Raw genomic sequence first — 13,233 nt, 5'->3', positions numbered from 1 at the left:
ATATCCCGGATATCACCAGATCCGGATGAAGAAGTCCGACCAAAAGGCGACCTCGTTCATCACACCTTTTGGCACTTACTGCTATGTCACCATGCCTTTTGGATTGAAAAATGCAGGTGCCACCTACTAGCGTACGATGCAGCGATGCCTGAAGGACCAAATTGGCCGGAACGTGCACGCTTACGTCGATGATATCGCGGTCATGACCCGGAAAGGATCCGACTTGATCAGGGACCTCACGTTAACATTTGAAAATCTCCGACGGTACAAGATGATGTTGAATCCGCTGAAGTGCGTCTTTTTCGTGCCAACCGAAAAACTCCTTGGCTTCATTGTATCTCACAGAGGCATTGAAGTAAAGCTGAAAAAAATCAAGGCTATCCTGAACATCAAGAGACCAACTTGTCTCAAAGATGTGCAATGATTAACTGGTTGCGTTGCTGTAATCAGTAGATTTGTTAGCCGTCTTGGCGAGAAGGAACTACCTTTGTACAAACTGCTGAAGAAAACAAACAAATTTGTCTGAGATGATGCAGCTGATGCAACACTTCAGGGGTTGAAGGATATACTCTCTTCCCCGCCTATCTTGGCAGTTCCGGATGAGTCAGAGCCTATGCTCCTCTACCTGGTAGCTTCCAACAAGGTCATCAGTCTCATTATTGTGGTGGAGCGAAAGGAAGAAGGTCATGAGTATGGAGTCCAAAGACCAGTCTATTACATTTGCGAGGTCTCGACGGAATCCAAGCAAAGATACCCTCACTTTCAAAAGCTAGCCTACGGAGCATTCCTAGGTAGCCGGAAGCTGAGACATTACTTCCAGGAGCACCCCATGACAGTTGTGAGCAAAGCTCCATTGTCGACAATAATCAACAACGCTGACGCAACAAGGCGAGTAGCAAAGTGGGGGATAGAACTTTCCGCCTTCGACATCAACTACAAAGCCAGGTCTTCGATCAAGTCCAAATTTTGGCGGATTTCTTTGTCGATTGGACTGAAGCGTCGGAGGGCACACCTATGCCAGAACCTGAAGCTTGGGTCATGCACTTTGACGGATCCAAGCAGCATCAAGATTCAGGGGCTGGAGTTTCCCTGAAGTCATCAACCGGAGAAGAACTGCAGTACGTTTTGCAGATTCACTTCGAAGCTACCAACAACATCGCGGAATATGAGGCTCTACTACATGGTCTGTGCATCGCTAAGGAAATTGGGATCAAGCACATCATATGCTGCGGAGATTCCGACCTGGTCGCACAACAAGTAGCCGGAACCTGGAACGCCAGAAACTCCGTTATGGCGGCTTACAGAGATGAAGTTGACGAGATCGCCAAGTGCTTCCTCGGATACGAAGTAAAGTACGTCAGGAGATATGACAACACAGCGGCAGATATGCTGTCCAAGCTCGGATCCGACAGAAAACCTATTCCGCACGGTATTTTCCTCGAGCACCTACGGACACCCTCAATAAAGGGCGCTAACCCGGAAAACCCAGATGTGGCGGTCTCTCCGGCTAAGGAAGTGATGGTTATCGCTCAAGCTTGGACCCAACCTTTCCTGGATTACCTCATCGACCAGAAGTTGCCGGAGGATGAAGTCCTCGCATGACAGGTCGTCAGACGAGCAAGATCCTACACAATAGTCGATGGACAGCTCTATAAACAAAGTGCAAACGGGGTATTTCTGAAATGCGTCTCCAATCAAGATGGCATCAAAATCCTCAGAGAGATCCACCAAGGTGATTGCGGGCATCACGCCGCTCCCAGGTCCCTCGTTGCAAAAGCTTTCCGGCAAGGTTTTTACTGGCTAACAACTAAAGAAGATGTTGAAAAGATAGTCAAAACTTGTCGAGGTTGCCAGTACTACCCTACTCAACCAAACGCTCCGGCTCAGGAGCTGAAGACCATCCATGTCACTGACATGGTCGGAAAATTGAAGAAATCATCTCCTGGTGGTTTTGAGTACCTCTTGGTTGCTATTGACAAGTTCAGTAAGTGGATCGAGGCAAAGCCAGTGAGAAAAGCCGATGGTGCTACGGCACTAAAACTTGTTTGCAGCCTCGTAGTGAGATACGGCATCCCACACAACATTATCACAGACAATGGCACAAACTTCGCACATGGAGAACTAAAGGATTATTGCAATGACGTAGGGATTCAGCTTGACCTTGCTTCTGTGGCTCACCCACAATCCAGTGGGTAGGTCGAACGAGCCAACGGCCTCATACTAGCTAGAGTCAAACCTCGCCTTGAAGAACCGCTGCAACAAGCAACCGGAGCTTGGGCTGAGGAGTTAGATTCTGTTCTGTGGAGTTTACGAACTACCCCTAACAGATCGACTGGATTCACACCTTTCTTCCTAGTATCTGGATCTGAAGCTGTGCTCCCCTCCGACATCATCCATGATTCCCCGCGAGTTTCCGCCTACAATGAAGAAACTGCTGATGAGGCTCAACAACTATCTGTGGACCTGCTCGAAGAAGCTCGAAACCTAGCTGATCAACGTTCCACCATCTTCCAGCAGAAACTCCGACGCTATCATAGCCGTCGAGTTCGGAACCACTTGTTTAAGGAAGGTGACTTGGTCCTCCGCCTTCGGCAGGTGAAAGAGCATAAGTTGCAATCTCCATGGGAAGGACCTTTTATCGTTAGCAAAGTGCTGCATAACAGATCTTACTACCTCGTTGATATTCGTGAGTTAAAGGATAGACCTGCCAATTGGCTTCGGAAACGCAAGAGGGAGGATCCGGGTGACGTATACGATGAAACAGACCGTCCCTGGAATATAGCACAACTACGTCCTTTCCACACTTAGCAATTTTAACTTTACATACTTTGTAATAGTTATGATACATGATCGATGAAATAAAGCATACGGTTCACTCTTTGAGTCTTTTACCTCCTTTACTTGTTCATTTTATGGATCGTGTATGTTTTCCAACTAAAACCGCAGAGTTGGATGTTTCCGTCTAGGCGTGTATGAAAGTTGTGATTTTCAAAGTCGTCCATTAGGACGTGAGCTTAAGTTTTCTGGTGGATGAGTTTTTCGTTGCGACCTTATGGATTCCTGGTAGCGACATCCGGCACCTCGGCTGGGGGCTTGTTTCCGCGATTATTGACGGATCACCATTGGGCTTCGTCGCCGTCAGCGAGCATTTCCGGCTAAAGGTCTTCCGGCTCGTAGAAGGTCAAATAAGCAATCCGGAAAACTTAGAAACTAGCAATTGCTTTCAAATAACGAAACATGCATATATAATCAAACGGATAGCAGGATAAGTTTTTTCCGCCCATGCACTCGTTTCTTCCTAGCTACTTCAAATATTTAAGTTATATTACAAACCCTCGAAGGGGCCAAAATGATGCAGTGTTTATAACTTTCCCGCATGAACAAGATTTTTACTTCTCCTTAACCGGAGAAGAAGGATGTTCGTCTTCAGCTTGGGCCTCTCTCTTTTCCGCTTCCTAAGCCGGAGAAGAAGCGTCTTCATCGTCGCTCTTCGTCTTGTTCTTCTCGGCTTCCTTGGAGCTGGTCCAGGTATATCGGCTTCCTTCCCCAGATCCGGACGGTCTTGCCTCCGCTTCACGCTCCTTCTCAAGCTCCGCTTCGAGAGGTTCGTCGATGTCAACACCCGGATTTTTAAGTCCAGATGCCTATTATGCCATACATCACAATCCCAGGAAGATTGTTGTTGCGAGACATAACAGTCGATATCATAAGTCATCATTCATTACAACCCGTACTTGTCTTACAAATTCAGATCACATGATCCCATATTACACAAATATTTGATCTAAGGATCAACACACATAATACATAGCGGAAGCGTAATAGAAGTGGACTATCTAATCCCCAGGCCAACGCTTAACGTTAGAAGAACTCCTCGTTGTCGTAGGCGTCCTGCTGGTCGTCACCTTGGTAGTGCTGCTCCTCTTCATAGTCTGGCCATTTGAATAGCCAGGGACACAGCCGTGAGTACTTTACGTACTCGCAAACTAATACTAGTGTAAGTACTATCAGTTTTAGTAAGGGGGTGCTAAGCTCTAGTTTATTTTGCATAAAGCCAGTTTTAGTTCACAAGTAGTTGATAAAAGACTCTTCAAGTGCTAACTAACTCAAGTGGGAACATTAGTGTCATTCCCACAACTCAGTTGTGATTCAAGTCAAGTCACTTATTCAATTCACCAAATGTTGTTCAAGAAATATCTGACACCAGAAACAGTATGGCCTTTCCAACCGTCCGTAACCGTGGACACAACTATTCGAATAGATTTACACTCTGCAGAGGTTGCGCACTTGTGCCACAACATTTGATTACATCCGTCAGGGATAACCCTGAATCATCGTAACTCAGTACGCGGATCATCAACCATAACCTTTCACTTACATACCCTAGTATAGGCACCTCTCCCCATGAGCTTGGCCTCCCGGTGAAGACAAACCGTCGGCACGGGAGCCGCACAGGGCTTGGGCCGTACATTCACCTCATTTCACATCATTTCACCTTCTACGGAGGCAGCCTCGGCATAACCCCTATGATGCTTGTTCAAAGGGGACCCATACTAAAATGCATAAACTTCCAGTTAAGCCCTACCCATAATCAGGTATTGTGGGGGTACTAACTGATTGGAAAGGTATCGCATTCAAACCAACATCAGTTTTTATCAAATTCATCATGTCATTCAGTCATATTCACCTTCAAAGATCTTTCAATAGAATGACTCATCATTCCAAGGTTTTCAAATTCACTTCAATTCACAAGTTCCCATCTAGAGTAGTCAATTTTATTTGTTAGCACTAGCAACAATTCATGAGGGGTGCTATCTAGCTTGTCAAGCTTTGAGGCTAACTTTGCTACGCTTGTAACACTCTATACTTAGACCAAAGTTAACTATAAAAGTAATCTTTGATAAACAAAGTAAAAGATTGAAGGGTAAAACTTGGGATGGGATCCTTGCATATAAGATAAATGGTAAGATTGCCTTGCTCAATAGAGCTTTGCACTTGCAAGAGTATTAGCTTGCCTTGGTTGGTGTACTGATCAAAGTGGTCTTCCTCTTCCTGGAAGTAGACTTCCTCCTCCTGGTACTCCTCGGTACTAGCGTCTAAAAACGGATACGAGGTAACAATCACCAAACAAGGTTCAAGAGCTAGACTAAGCACACAATGGGTCCACACAAACTATTCTAGCATCATTACACACCTAACATATTAGTTGAATTGGTTTTCCTTCTTTAAGAAAAATAATTTCCTCTCATTACCAATATAGATTAAAGTTTCTATTTAGTTCTTGGAGAAATTAATTTCCTCTCATTGAATCTTGTTAAGATTTAATCCCCTCAAATGAGTAATGTATGAACCCATGTTGACTAAGGTCAACCATTCATAATCCTCATTTGGGAAATGATTTAAATGAGGTAGAAGACCTCATACCATTTAACCATACCACTTAAGATTTAACATCACCAAGTAATTCAGTGTGAGAGTAAGTAGACCAAGGTCACAACCTCATATGACGTTACTTGGGACAACATTTAAATGAGGGCAAACTCCTCATATGATTTATTATATAGTTTTGGACAATATCATTTGACTAGAATAGCCATATAGTCCTTTATTTCAACTAGGCCATGATCATACAAAGTAACCAGGCCATATTTTTAGATAATCAATTAGAGCATGTTAAATGTGATATATGAGAGTTGAAATCAACTCAATAGCATTTTTGATTGATTTTTAATAATTGTTTGAAGTTGCAAAAGTCTCTGCCTTGTTATTTTTGTCACATTAATTCTACAAAGAATCTCATGATGAGACCAGTGTAGTTGTGTAGATCTTTTCTCTAGCTTTCTAACCATATGCATTTCATCAAATTTGGTCGGGCCAAACTAATTCTATTTAAATTTGAAAAAGCATCTGCAAGCATTTTGGAAGAAAAAACTGAAATTCGAATTTGAATTAAAAGGGCCGCGCGGGAAAAATAAACGGGCCGGCCCAGCTGTGCCCAAAATGCACGCAGGCCAACTGACAACGGGGGACCCACGCGTCAGTGACTTAACTAACCCGAATCGGTACGTTTTAAACACAGCCGCACGATTAGACGTGGATCCAACGGATCACAATCGTCGTCCTCGCCGGCGAGAGAGGGTCACTGGCGCGGCGCAGGTGGGGGTCCGGCGAGCTCACCGTGGCTCCAGCGAGGGTGGGCAGTGTGCGCGGTGAAGTGGTCGTCGACGGCGAAGCTCCAGGTACTGGCGGCAGCTCCGGGGATGGCTCCAATCGACGGCGGCGAGCTGCGGTACCGGTGGCCTCCGGCGGTGAAATTGGCGAGCTCTGGTGGCTAATCGAGGCGAGGCGGTATTCGATGAGGTCGAGGGAGGAGAGGTGAGTGCGGTGGTGTGAAGAAATCGACGAGGGGAAACCTCTATTTATAACGGCGGAGGGGTGCCGTGGGTGCTGCGGCAAGTCGACCATGGCGCGGGCTCTCCGGCGGCGTAGGGAGGTAGGCGATGGCGCGGCACTGTGCTGTGGTTCCTGGCGATCCTCTGGGAGGCGTCGGCTAGGCTAGGCGGTGCCCAACGCTGTCGGGTGGTTGCGGAGTACTGCGCGGCAGTGGCGGGATGCGGTCGTCGTCTCCGGCAGCGGCGGGCGTGGGTCGGCGACGCGAGCATGTCTGCGGGGTTCCTGGTGCGATGGGGATGCTCGAGGTGAAGAGAAGGGGGCCAGGGGTGCTGCGCATCATCGGGACGACGCGTGCCCGTGGCGCGCTCCGGCAGACACGCGATGTCGCAGCCATGTCGTTCCTGTCGCGCCAGAGCGTCGTGGGCGCGCGTTGGTCTGGGAATTGCCGTCCACCTTTCGACCAATGGAGGGCAGAGGCATGCTCAGGAGGTCAAGTGGAGGCAGTAGGGCAGGGTTGGCCAGTGTAGAGAGGAGGGATGCTAGGGTTAGCATGGGGCATGGTGAGCATGGCCGGCATGCCATTGGCATGGCCATGCTTGTCCTTCCCCTAGGGTTTCTATGCAGGGGTTAGGGCTAGTGGGGACCAGGGAACAAGGTGAGATCAAGTGGTGGTCAGAATTGGGCTAGGCACTATTTGGAAATAGTGCAAATTGATTTGGGTTAGATTTGAGCACAAGTGTTTGTCCAATTTTGCTTCATGCAAGTGCATTTGGAAATTTTGAATGAGGTGCATTGGAGTTGCTTCAGATGATCAACAACACACAAAGGTGGTGGTGGCATTCAAAAATAAAAAGAATTGAAGAATTTCAAATTGGGTAAGAACTAGAATCTGTTAAAAAGTCCCCACTTTGCTTGAGCATAACTTTTGATCTAGGATTAATTTGTACTGGTGGTCTTTACCAAAGTTGTTCACCTTGATGTGTACTTGGATGAGGTGCAAAGAGTTGGAATTGTTTGGTTTGAAAATCTCTAAATACAGAGGCTCAAAGTAGTGACCAGATTAAAATTGGCAGATTTGACCATTAGTGCATGTGAGCACAATTTGATTTCAAATTTGATTTGATTTGAGTTTATTTGATTCCAAAAGTGCTAATAAGTGTTTAGTAACATAATACAACTAATGGTGCAAGTCAAATTGGTCTAGGTTAAAGATTTGCAAAAATGGCCTAAACCATATGTGAGGGTTTTGTGAACTTTCCAATTTATTTCTTTTCTTTTTATTTGATTTGCTTGATGATCTTCTCATGATCAAGTTAGGGTTTTGAGTTGTAACACATAAGCACACAAGCAATCATCATGGCAATTTCACACCATAATGCACAATTCCTATGCATGGCACTATATGCAAATAAAAGTCTTTGTTGGTTCTAAATTTTGAGTATTTGACTCCTTCCTCTTCATTGATTTGAAATTTGGGATGTTACAAACCCTTCCCCCTTACAAAAGATCTCGTCCCGAGATCTTAAAGAAAATTATGTACTAAAGAGATCTGGGTACTCCTTCTTCATATAGTCTTCTCGCTCCCAAGTGGTTTCGTCTTCGGTATGGTTGCTCCACTGAATCTTCAGGAACTTGATACTCCGGGTGCGGGTGGTTCTGAAAGCTTCTTCCAGGATGCGAATAGGCACTTCACGACGTCAAGTCCTTGTTGATATCCACCGATCTGTGATCGATGTTCTTGAAAACCTCGGTCTTCTCGGGCACTTCTAGACACTTCCGGAGTCGTGAGATGTGAAACACATCGTGCACGGCTGACATTTCTTCTGGCAACTCCAGTTGATAAGATACTTCTCCTCGGTGGCTCAGAACTTTGAAGGGTCCAACATATCAGAGTGCAAGCTTTCCTTTCAGCTGGAATCTCTGCATTCCTTTAAGCGGGGATACTTTGAGATAGACAAAATCTCCAATCTCGAAGGTCATCTCTCGGCGTCTCTTGTCAGCGTAACTCTTCTGTCTTGATTGTGCATTCTTGAGGTATTCTCGGATCTTGTGCACCTTTTCTTCAGCTTCCCGAAGAACATCTGGTCCAAAGACTTGGCTCTCTCCGACTTCCGACCAATTCAGAGGGGTACGACACTTCCTTCCGTACAGGGCTTCAAAGGGGGCCATTTGTAAACTGGCTTGGTAACTGTTGTTGTATGAGAATTCTGCGTAAGGCATGCAGTCTTCCCACTTAGATCCATATTCCAGTACACAGGCCCTCAACATGTCTTCCAGTATCTGGTTGACTCTTTCAGTTTGTCCATCGGTCTGCGGGTGATATGCGGTGCTGAAATTTAGCCGGGTTCCTAGTCCTTCATGCACTTTCTGCCAGAATCTCGAGGTGAATTGGGATCCTCTATCTGACACAATAGACTTCGGGGTTCCGTGCAGGGAGACTATTCGGGAGATGTATAACTCTGCTAGCTTTGGGCCTTGGTATGTGGTCTTGACAGGGATGAAATGGGCTACCTTGGTCAATCTATCGACAACTACCCATATAGAATCATTTCCTTTGCTGGATTTGGGCAAACCAGTGATAAAGTCCATTCCTACTGAGTCCCACTTCCATTCTGGAATCTGCAGTGGCTGCAACAGTCCTGCGGGTCGCTGATGTTCCGCCTTGACTCGCTGACAGATGTCACACTTGGCGATGTAGCTTCCAATTTCTCTCTTCATTCCATGCCACCAAAATTGTTCCTTCAAATCTTGATACATCTTGGTTCCTCCAGGGTGAATTGAGTAAAGGGTGTCATGGGCTTCTTTCAGGATGACTTGCTTCAACTCTGAGTCTGATGGTACACAAAGGCGTCCATTGTACCAAAGAACTCCTGCTTCATCTTCGGTGAATCCAGGTGCCTTTCCTGCAGCTATTTGGCTCTTGATTCCGTAGATACTAGCATTTCCTTTCTGGGCTTCTTTGATCTGGCTAATCAAGGTGGGTTGAAGCTCTATGCTGGCTAGGAATCCTTCACTAACGAGTTCAAGTCTAAGCTGCTCAAATTCCTGAAACAGGCTGGATTGCTCTATTGCGATCATGGAATTCAACTGACACGGCAGTCTACTCAGGGCATCTGCTACCACATTGGCCTTGCCGGGGTGGTAGTGGATTTCCATATCATAATCCTTGATCAATTCTATCCATCTCCGCTGCCTCATATTTAGCTCCTTCTGGGTGAATATGTACTTCAGACTCTTGTGATCCGAATAGATCTCGCATCGATTACCCATGAGGTAATGACGCCAAACTTTCAAGGCTAAGACTACGGCTGCAAGCTCTAAGTCATGGATTGGGTAATTCTGCTCATGTTGCTTCAGTTGTCTCGACAGGTATGATATCACCTTGCCTTCTTGCATCAACACACATCCCATACCAATCTTGGAGGCGTCGCAGTAGACGTCAAAGGGCTTGGTGATGTCCGACATGATCAAAATTGGGGCTGAGGTCAATCGGCTCTTGAGCTGTTGGATACTCTCTTCACATTTTTCAGTCCATTCAAACTTCTTGTCCTTCTTCAACAGTTGGGTCATTGGTCTAGCTATGCTTGAAAATCGTTCAACAAATCTGCGGTAATATCCGGCTAATCCAAGAAAAGCGCGGACCTCGGTCTGGGTGGTTGGGGCTTGCCATTCTGTAATGGTCTTGATCTTGGCGGGATCTACGGCAATTCCTCCTGCAGACAAGATATGTCCCAGGAATCCTACTTCCTTCAACCAAAACTGACATTTACTGAACTTGGCATACAACTTGTGCTATCTAAGGGTTTCTAGGACAATCTCCAAATGTTGCTCATGTTCTTCTTCGGATTTGGAGTAGATAAGGATATCGTCGATGAAGACAACGACAAACTTATCCAAAAAGTTCATGAATATCTTATTCATGAGGTTCATGAAATAAGCGGGGGCATTGGTTAATCCAAATGACATGACGTTGTACTCATACAAGCCATATCTGGTGGTGAAGGCAGTCTTGGGGATGTCCGTTGCACGGATTTTCAGTTGATGATAGCCAGTCCTCAGATCAATCTTAGAGAACACTTTGGCACCGGTCAACTGGTCAAACATGTCTTCTATCTTGGGTAAGGGGTATTTGTTCTTGATGGTGACATTGTTAAGCTTACGATAATCCGTACATAAACGAGTGGCACCATCCTTCTTGTCCACAAACAAAATTGGGGATCTCCAGGGTGATGCATTTGGTTGAATCAAACCCTTGGCTAACATATCATCAAGTTGTTTCTTCAGCTCCACTAGTTTTGTTGGGTTCATGCTATAGGCTCTCTGGGCTATAGGTCCTGATCTGGGGATTAACTCGATGATAAACTCGATATCCCGATCAGGGGGCATACCGGGTAGATCATCCGGAAACACATCAGGGTATCGACAAACGACCCTGATCTGATCCAGAGTTGGCTTTGCTACACTTTGGTTGCAGGTAAACTTTCTGGGCAACCTTTCAGATATGTGTTCTAATAACACACCGGTGCTACTAGTCATGGTGATGGCTTTCTTGGCACAGTCTATCAATCCATGGTGTTTTGACATCCAGTCCATTCCTAGCACGACTTCCAATCCTTTGGTTCCCAGAATAATCAAATTGGCATAAAAATCTACTTCATGGATTCTGATAGGCACATCTTTGCAAAATTTTCTAGCTTTGGTGGTGGAACCAGATATTTGAACTATCATGACATGCTTCAAACTGATGGGTTGAATTTTACTTGTGCATGCAAAGTCTTCAGTGACAAATGAATGCGATGCTCCAGAATCAAACAACACTCTTGCAGGTACTGAGTTAACAGAGAACATACCCAGTACAACATCTGGTGCTTCTTGGGCTTCTTCGGCGTTCATGTGGAAGAGACGGCCGGTACGGTTGTTGGGGTTGTCGGGGGTGAACTTTCTGCCGGTGGAGACACGACGTTGCTACTGAGCTGGCGCTGCGGTGTTGGGAGAAGTCTTGGCTAACCTCTTGGGGCACTCATTGGAGTAGTGTCCCACCACGCCACACTCATAGCAAGTGATGGTGGACTTGTCTTTGGGGTCGACGGGGACATCATTGCTCCCAGTCCTCGGAGCAGTGTTGGTGTTGTTGTTGTTGGGGGCTCTCGGCGGGGCACGGTTGAAGTTATTGTTGTTGCTGTTGTGGTTGTTGTTGTAGTTGTTGTGGCCTCCTGGCCTAGGGTTTCCTCCACTCCAGTTCTGATAACCCGGACGTGAAGTCTGCATCTGGGGCTTGGTGTTTCTTGGGGCAAAACCTCCGCTTGAGCTGGGGCGATACTTCGGGGCATTGCTGGGCCCACTCTGGTGCATCATGCGGCGTTTGCGGTTCTCGTTTGCTTGATTGAGCTTGCCTTCCATCTGTATGGCGGAGTCCACCAAGGCTTCAAGGTCGGCAAAGGGGATGTCGACTAGCACAGTCTGCATCTCGTCGTGCAGTCCGTTCAGGAATCTCTCCTGCCTCTTCTCGGCGGTGTCGTTCTCGTCGGGGGCGTACCTTGACAGTGTGAGGAACCTGTCGCGGTGTTCCACCACCGACATCCTTCCTTGCTTGAGTTCTCTGAACTCATCCCTCATCTTCTTGATTAGACCCGGGGGCACGTGATACTTGCTGAACTTGAGCTTGAAATCTGCCCAAGTCATGATCTGACCGACGTTCATGGCACGGGTGCTGGTCCACCAGGCTCGGGCTGGTCCTGCAAGATAATGGGTGGCAAACAGGACCTTCTCTGCGGCTTCAACTCCCGCTACTTCCAAGTTGTTCTCCATGGTCTGGAGCCAGTCGTCGGCATCGAGGGGCTCTTCTCTCTTGCTAAACACAGGAGGGTTGGTGTTCTGGAAGTTCTTGAGCTTGGATCCTGGGTGATCATGGTTTCCATGGCCCTGGTTGTTGTTGGCAATCTGTTGCAGTGCCGCTATGTTGGCTTGTCGTTCAGCTCTTTCATTCTCCCTATCTTCCATCAGGGTCTGCAGCAGTTGCATCATGGCATCTTGGCTGCTGTTGCGAGTGGGAGGGGCCATCTGAACATTGAGATAGATCATGAGATAAGAGGGAATTTTCTATGGCTTGTTTTGGTTAAGTTCAAAAATCTAAAACTTGAATTCTTTTGATGTTGAACACAAACACACATTCATTCATTCAAACATCACATATTACAAGCTAACACATCCATGGTTTTAAGAACCATTTTTCTCGCGCTACGATACAAGGGACGGGATACAACTCACACCTACATAAGTGGTCTAGTGCAACTACTCCTCATCATCCACATCGATCGGGACGAAGTCATCGGCTCCGGCCTCCAGGAACTCGTAGTCCTCGACGTCAGTGTCCTCGTCTTCCTCGAAGTCATCGTCATCACTCAGGAAGGCTTCTCCTCCCTGAATGTCTTCACCTTCGTCTTCCATCTCTCTCAGCTGGTCCTCTTGGGCCTTGACAGTGGCCTCCAAGGATACTATCTTGGCGCGAAGGCGCGCAATGGTAGCGTCCTTCTTGGCACGCTGCTGGCGGAGTGACTTGCGGTCCTTTGCAAGTAGCTTGATGGCATCGGCATGCTGAGCCAGTGCAAGGTGAGTCTGGTTGGCGTAAGCGCGGGAGTTGTCCAGGTCCTTCTGTGTCTGGTACAGCATAAAGTCCAGATACTCCGCGTGGTGCCTCGGCTCGGGGTGGGGCTGCAGTTCCATGGGTACTCTCGCGGAATCACGCCTCACGAGGTGAGCATAGCGAGACGCTAAGATGGCCACCACGTTCTGCCCGCACAGACGGGCAAGTGCTTCCCGAAGAGCACGAGCGAGTCCGTC

Source organism: Lolium rigidum, chromosome 1 (genome assembly GCF_022539505.1).
Source record: "Lolium rigidum isolate FL_2022 chromosome 1, APGP_CSIRO_Lrig_0.1, whole genome shotgun sequence".
NCBI classification, from domain to species: Eukaryota; Viridiplantae; Streptophyta; class Magnoliopsida; order Poales; family Poaceae; genus Lolium; species Lolium rigidum.
This window is presented reverse-complemented; position numbering follows the sequence as displayed.